This window comes from Aulonocara stuartgranti, assembly GCF_965226115.1.
Source record: "Aulonocara stuartgranti genome assembly, chromosome: 3".
Lineage (NCBI taxonomy): Eukaryota > Metazoa > Chordata > Actinopteri > Cichliformes > Cichlidae > Aulonocara > Aulonocara stuartgranti.
The window spans coordinates 899,009-906,799 of NC_138941.1; the positions used below are offsets into that span (position 1 = coordinate 899,009).

The 7,791-nt window shown below is 47.7% G+C and overlaps 1 protein-coding gene across 1 annotated transcript in view; it reads left to right on the forward strand.

Annotated features, from left to right (window-relative positions):
• The window catches only part of LOC309702163 (uncharacterized protein), an 854,297-nt gene that overhangs the window by 115,920 nt on the left and 730,586 nt on the right, over positions 1-7,791 (forward strand). The window lies entirely within an intron of this gene.

Consider the following 7,791-nt stretch of genomic DNA (forward strand, 5'->3'; position numbering starts at 1 on the left):
AGTCACTGCTTGATGATCATTGGCTCATTGTTGAATCCAGGGGCCCAGTCTGACCTCTGACCCTTTGCTGCAGGTCTTCTGTGTTATCTCCACTTTCATGTCTGATCTTCTGCTGTATCGTCCAAAATAAACATCTGGATCATTTCCAACACTTCAGCAGATCTTTAGTTTGGGCAGTGCAGCACAGAATAACACATATTGTACTATACTGCCCACTTCCTGATCTTATTGGATCTGTGTGTGAGGTTGGTGAAGGAAACACATGTTTACTGAGTGAGTCGCTGCCATTAGGAACTAGTTTTTATATCACAGCCTGGAAATCACACAGGACCATTTCTGCAAGTGAAAAGTCGTCATTGGAGGAAAATGATTGTGTAGTTTGTGCGACTGAAGAATTGTCCCAACTACATGTGCTGCTGACCTTTGACCTTTCCTTTAGGTGCACAGAGGAGTCTGTGGAAACATCCAGAACTGAGGCAGTGCTACAGATGCTTCAAATAAAGTGGTGTATTATCCATGTTTTCTATGGATCACATCCAGTATCCTGATCTAACGAGCCCCCTTCTTGTGGATTTTAGAGCCTCTGACTTTTGCTGCGTCTCATTTCAAGCACAAGAGCAAGAAGTGGATGAAGAAATGGGGCGAGTGGGGTCAGTGTGGTGCACGTCAGCTGTGCTCACACATGCTTTCACAAAGAACATGTGTGTTCATCGGCAGCATTAAGGCGCACTTTAGTCTTCATAATAATAAAGTATTCTGACTTTATTCTTCTGAATCCTCACAGTCATGTTGCAGCTCTGCTCTGCTTTAAGAAAATGTTCTACCAGGATGTTACTTTCCTAAACGTGTTCTCCAAATGTTCCAAAGACTTTGTTCTTGTCAGAGGTAGTGTCGTGGATGAGAGAAGGAGGACCCAAACGCTGGACTCACAGGCAGGTAGGTGAAGGTGGATGTTTATTGCCGAAGGAGCGAGCAAACAGTACAGAGGGAGGAAATGGCTGGCTGGCTGACTGAATGAATGAATGAATGAATGAATGAATGAATGACCAAAGGACTGACTGACTGAACATACAGACGACATAGACATCAGACGTACATCATCAATGACCCGACACTGAATGGGTAGAACAGAGGGCTTAAATACACAGACTGGTGATAATGATGATAATGAGAGACCGGTGAGTACACAGCTGAACATAATGAACTAATGATAATGGGAAGAGGACTGAACATAATGCACACAGACCAAGGCTAACACAATAAAACAGGAAGTGGAACAGGCAGTAGATAAACAGTGAACGTGAACTGAAAATACTGGGTCACCGACCCAGGAACCCTGACAGTACCCCCCCTTCAAAGGCCGGCACCCGACGGCCAAAAGAAAAAGAACCAGAACAGGGCGGGCGGAGGGGGCCCAGGACGGAGGGACGGAGTCCACACAGAGACAGTTCAGGTGGGTGGCCACGTGGCCCGAGGCCGAGACGAGACAGGTCAGGTGGGCGGCCACGTGGAAGGCAGCAGCGACCACTGAGCCGGTCCGGTAGGTGGCTGCGGCGGTCGAGACGAGACTGTTCCGGTGGACCGACCGTGTGGAAGGCAACGGCGGCGGCGAAGGAGACGACGGAGCAGTTCAGGGGGCCGACCGCGTGGAAGGCAGCGGCGGCTCTCCAGTGTTAGGCGTGCTGGCCACGGCCCGGTGGGCACAGGACCAGACGAGGCCGGCCCAGGCGACGACGGGGCCGGACCAGGCGAAGCACAGGCTGGAGCTGCAGCAGGTGAAACAAAAGCCAAAGTCGAGGCTGGGCCAGACGAGGACGAAGACTCTGAGGCTGGGCCAGACGAGGACGAAGACTCTGAGGCTGGGCCAGACGAGGACGAAGACTCTGAGGCTGGAGCCGGACCAGGCGGAGCAGAAGCAGAGGCCGACGCCAGACCAGGCGACGTTGAAGGCGATGCAGAGGCCGGGCCGGGCGTGGGTGCAGCTGAGGCAGAGGCCGGGCGTGGGTGCAGCTGAGGCAGAGGCCTGACCAGGCGAAGTTGAAGCCTCTGGCTGGAGACAGGCCGGGCCAGCGGGTGCGGAAACCCCTGGCTGAGGAGCGGCCGGGCCAGCGGGTGCGGAAACCCCTGGCTGAGAAGCAGGAGAGCTCACAGCTGGCTCTGGGTGCTGTGGCTGCAGGTCCGGGAACCGAACAGGATGGTGGACAGGCGACTGGGAAACAGGAGGCGACTGGACTGACTGGACAGGGGACTGAGCTACAGGAGGTGACTGGGGGACAGGAGCAGACTGGACTGACTGGACAGGGGACTGAGCTACAGGAGGTGACTGGAGGACAGGAGGGGACTGAGCTACAGGAGGTGACTGGACTAGAGGTGAGTGAACTGACTGGAGGGCAGCAGGAGACTGGACAGCAGGTGAGTGAACTGACTGAAGGGAAAGCTGAACAGCAGGTGAGGGAACTGACTGGAGTGGAGATGCTAAGGGAGGAACAGAGGCAGGCGTGGCTGACGACGGAGCTGAGGTTGGTGTGGCTGATGGCTGAGCTACAGCCTGGGCTAGTAAAGCTGGTGCCTGAGCAGGGGACACTTCAGCCAGCCTAACCAGGGATAAAGCTAGTGCGTGAAAGGCTGGATCAGGTGGTGGATGAAGTGGTGGACTGATTGGCTCTTCCGTGCTTCCAGAGCGTGAGGGCACTGGCTGGAGAGCCTCAGCTGAGTCTCTAGGGGGGTCAGGCCGGATCCTGGCCGCCCTCAGCCTAGGTGCTGGGACAGGCACGGGAGGTGGCTGGACACTAGTGATGTGACGTTCTGTATCGGGGCTTCGAAGCGTGTGTCGAGTAATGGAGGGGGCGTTTCCGCGAAGCGCGTATCGAGGCTTGCTTCATTTATGGGAGGAGCTGAAAATGATGACGTCCGAAGCCTCGCTGCCCGGCTGTACCACGTGACTGGTTCATGAAGCGGTTCGAACTTTGCCGCAAATAATCATTTTCCACACTGCCAGTATAAATATACACAGTACACTGCATCACTACACTATAGGTGTTTTACACACTCCTTTTGTTGTTGACATTTACAGGCTGTGTGCAAAATGCCACACTCTTCAAATTCATGCCAACTAATATTTTTACGTCCAGTAGGTGTCCTGCTAGAGCAAATGAAGCTTCAAGAAGCTTCGCGTTGGGGTGAACCAATTGGATGAAAAGCATCAGTGCTTCATGAGGCTTCATCTGCCCATCACTACTGGACACCAGTCACCCCCACCCGAGGAACAGAGGTGGGTGTGGAGGTATACGGGGTCACAGCTGCCCTCGTCCTGGGTGCGGGCACAGGTGTGGGTGTCGGCTGACTGACAGGAGTGGAAATGATGACTGGGCGAGTGATACTGACAGGTCTATCTGGATTTATTCTGGTCCTTCTGCCACCACTATTTACAGTCTTTGACTGAACAGTCTTTGGGGGAGCAGAGCAGAAAAAATCTTCCCAGTCCACTTCATCCTCTAGGAGGGAAACATCCCATGAATCAGAAAAGAGTCTATTGTGTGTTTTAAGTGAATAATCAGATGGTGAGTGCGAAAAACAGTCACTGGAGCTCACCATCGGGAGTTGCTGGAAATAGTCCTTGTTATGGCGACGTGTGCGCCGCTTTCTCCGGGAAGAGGCAGTGGGCGGGGTACACAGCCGAGCCTCTGGCACGGGAGCCTCCATTGAGCCGAGGTGGGAGGCGGAGCCACCGTGCCATGGCGAGGTTGAAGGTCCGGTGAGTAAAATGGCTGGTGGGCGAGCGAGGAGCGGAGCAGCGGAAGAGCGAGCGGCCGAAGCCTGGCCTGTGACGCCCACTCTCCGCGGCGAATGCTCCGATGCAGGTGAGGCAGCAGGTGGAGGACCGCGGCGTCTCCGAGGCCCGCCCAGAGCCAGGCGAGTCCCCTCAAAGACGTGCTCCCTCTCTGAGAAGAGCCGCTGTTTCCACCTGAGCTTCTCCGCCCAAATGGAGAGCGCTACGTCCTGCCGCTCGAAAAGGTCCGAGTCCGCTGGGTCCACAACGCGTGGTCGGGTCATTGTGTCAGAGGTAGTGTCGTGGATGAGAGAAGGAGGACCCAAACGCTGGACTCACAGGCAGGTAGGTGAAGGTGGATGTTTATTGCCGAAGGAGCGAGCAAACAGTACAGAGGGAGGAAATGGCTGGCTGACTGAATGAATGAATGAATGACCAAAGGACTGACTGACTGAACATACAGACGACATAGACATCAGGCGTACATCATCAATGACCCGACACTGAATGGGTAGAACAGAGGGCTTAAATACACAGACTGGTGATAATGATGATAATGAGAGACCGGTGAGTACACAGCTGAACATAATGAACTAATGATAATGGGAAGAGGACTGAACATAATGCACACAGACCAAGGCTAACACAATAAAACAGGAAGTGGAACAGGCAGTAGATAAACAGTGAACGTGAACTGAAAATACTGGGTCACCGACCCAGGAACCCTGACAGTTCTAAGTAGTTCTACATGATGAAACATCCACACTAAGTTTAAGAAGGACACACAAACACCATCTGTCCTTTCATCATGTGTACAAACGTGTTCAGATGTCAAATGTACCGTGAATGGATGCAAATGTGGATCGTTCCAATAAAATGAGACAGTTTTGTAAGTGGATCCCAGTTTGAAGTTCATTGAAACCTATAAGAACATGTTATTCAAACCAACTTTATCCAACAGGAAGAAGCATCAGGGGAACAGGAAACATTCAAACATGTTTACTGTAAGAACTGCACAAAGGAAGGAAACACAATCCTACACACGAGCACTTTAAAATGGACATTTAGCTTTTCAAACATCAGGGAGCTGCAATAACAACACTGTGCCCATTCTGATCAGACTGAAAGATTTATAGAGATTTATCCATGTGCTGGAAAAGGATTTGATATCAACATAGATGCAGATTAGCAGGAGCATTTTCTTCATATTGATTTAGAGTTCAGTACCAGGAATATGTAGAATTAACATCTGTGTGCATGACGAGTGATGAAAATTCAAAGTCAGGCTTTCAAAGGATGTCAGAATTGGTGTCTCTATCTGTGACTGTCCCAGAGGAACCTACCTGGGGGATTATTACAGATCTGTCTATATAGAAAGACTTGCATTGATTCACAGTGTACAATTCTTTCTAATCTATTAACATCTTCCTCCAAATCCTGTTTCTGCTGTTTAATGACATATGTCTGAATACAGACAGTGGAAAAATGTCAGTCCTAGTCTTACTGGATCTCAGTGCAGCATTTGATACAGTTGACCACAACATATTACTCAAACGACTGGAGAACTGGACAGGTCTTTCAGGAACTGTACTAAACTGGTTCAAAACATACTTAGAAAACAGGAAATACTTTGTATCAATAGGTAACTTCACATCTGAGCAGACAAGTATCACATGTGGAGTTCCCCAAGGTTCCATCTTGGGACCCTTTCTGTTTAACATTTACATGCTCCCACTGGCACAGATTATAAAGAACAACAAAATAAACTGTCGTAGCTATGCAGATGACACACAAATATATATCACAATGTCACCAGGAGACCAAGGCCCCGTACAATTTTCTCCAGCTAAACAAAAACAAAACTGAGGTAATACTCTTTGGCGCCAAAGAAAAACGATTACAGGTCACCAGAGAACTTCAATCTATACATCTACAAACCACAAACCAGGCGAGAAATGTGGGTGTAGTGATGGATGCAGACCTAAACTTAGAAAAACACATTAAGACAATAACAAAATCAGCTTACTATCACCTCAAGAATATTTCAAGGATAAAAGATCTGATGTCTCAACAGGACCTGGAAAAACTAGTCCATGCATTCATCTTTAGTAGGCTTGACTACTGTAACAGCATCTTTACAGGTCTACCTAAAACATCAGTCAGACAACTACAGCTCATTCAGAACTCTGCTGCTCGAGTCCTCACTAAGACCAAAAAAGTGGACCACATCAGTCCAGCTCTGAGGTCCTTACACTGGCTGCCTGTCCGTCAGAGGATAGACTTTAAAGTTCTGATGCTGGTCTATAAAGCTCTGAATGGTTTAGGACCAAAATACATCAATGACCTCCTGACCCAGTATGAACCTTCCAGATCCCTCAGGTCATCTGAATCCGGTCTGTTATCAGTTCCCAGAGTCAGAACCAGACACGGAGAAGCTGCATTCAGCTTTTATGCTCCATATATCTGGAACAAACTCCCAGAAAGCCTCAGATCAGCTGAAACACTCAGTTTATTTAAATCCAGGTTGAAGACTCACCTGTTCTCAGCTGCATTTGAATAAAGCACCAAATCCACACTTTTAAGCTTAAATTTCAAAACTTACATTTAACTACTGATTTTATCTACTGTTCTGATCTGTTTTGATTTTATATACTGTTTTGTTTGTTTGTTTGTTAATTAATTAGTTAGTTTGTTTGCTTGTTTTAATCAATTTTAAATCATGCTTTTTATTTGTTTTTGTTTCTAATGTCTCTGTAAAGCACTTTGAATCACCTTGTTGTTGAATTGTGCTATACAAATAAACTTGCCTTGCCTTGCCATCAGAAGGGCTCAAACCTCCTGCTGTTTCTACTGGACCATAAATTCTACTTTATGATCATCTTCAAAAATAAAAACGTGAGTTTATTTGTGAACTCTGTGAAATGTGTCTGATGTTTAGTTTGAACCAATCCTGTGTCAGCTGCAGCCACATCATTGCCACACATACAAATGGGTGCGTTCCTGTTTAGACCTGCTGGCTGTCAATGGGCTTCATTCCTTTTCATTTCAGCCATTTCCGGTGGTCGGCTGTGATCTAAACTCAACATGGCTCCTGTGTTAGAAGAGACGATGATTTTAAACTTTGCACATTTAATAGTTTCTTTCCAACACTGTGGAGCTACCAGCCCAGTATATGTAGCCCACAGTAGATGGAGTTATCAAGCTGACTGACAAACATCAGGACTCATGTGATCCCTACATGTGGACCTTTCACAGATGGATCCAAGTGCAGATTCAACTCTGCATTACATTTGACTTCAGCTGTTACACACTTTCTAGCTGTGTCACTTCCTGCTTTTTGGATCAGATAGTTTATCCATGTCCACAAATGTTTGGCTGCATGTTTTTATCATTTATATTTCCAGTCTTCATACAGCCGATATTTCATGTGAACTCCAACCTGCCAGCTGCCATGTTTTCAGGGTTCATTCAGTGTTGAAATGTAGGACAAACAGCAGCACGTTCTCTAAATGTTTGCAGTCATTTTAAATGAAGCTGATACTACATGAGACATTTTCCACATTTACTGTCTTTGAACAGAGAATAATAAAGCCATCAAACATATACAGGCTGTGCAAATACAAACTTCTGTGGTGCATTTGATGACCTGCAGAGGAGAACAAGTCGGGCTTTTCAGCCCTAACACAACCTCTTTGTTCTCAATACTACAAAACCTTCAAAGGCTGATATGCAAGTTTGCATGAATCACCAACACAGTTGTGTTTGTTTCTAGTATAATTATAAATAAGCTGATCAAATATCTGCTGACTGATTAGATCCAGTATCTGTTACAGATGAACTGGATATCACAGCGCATGTTGTTAATCCGTCATATCAAACTAAACCGTGTTGCTGGTGTAAATATCCTCCAATAAAGTCAGATGAGGGCTGCTGTTGCCAGGTAACGATGATGTCACACTGGATCTTCTGATCTTTAGCATCGTAGCGCTCGGAGTCTGATGTTGGCTCATGTGTTGTTAAAC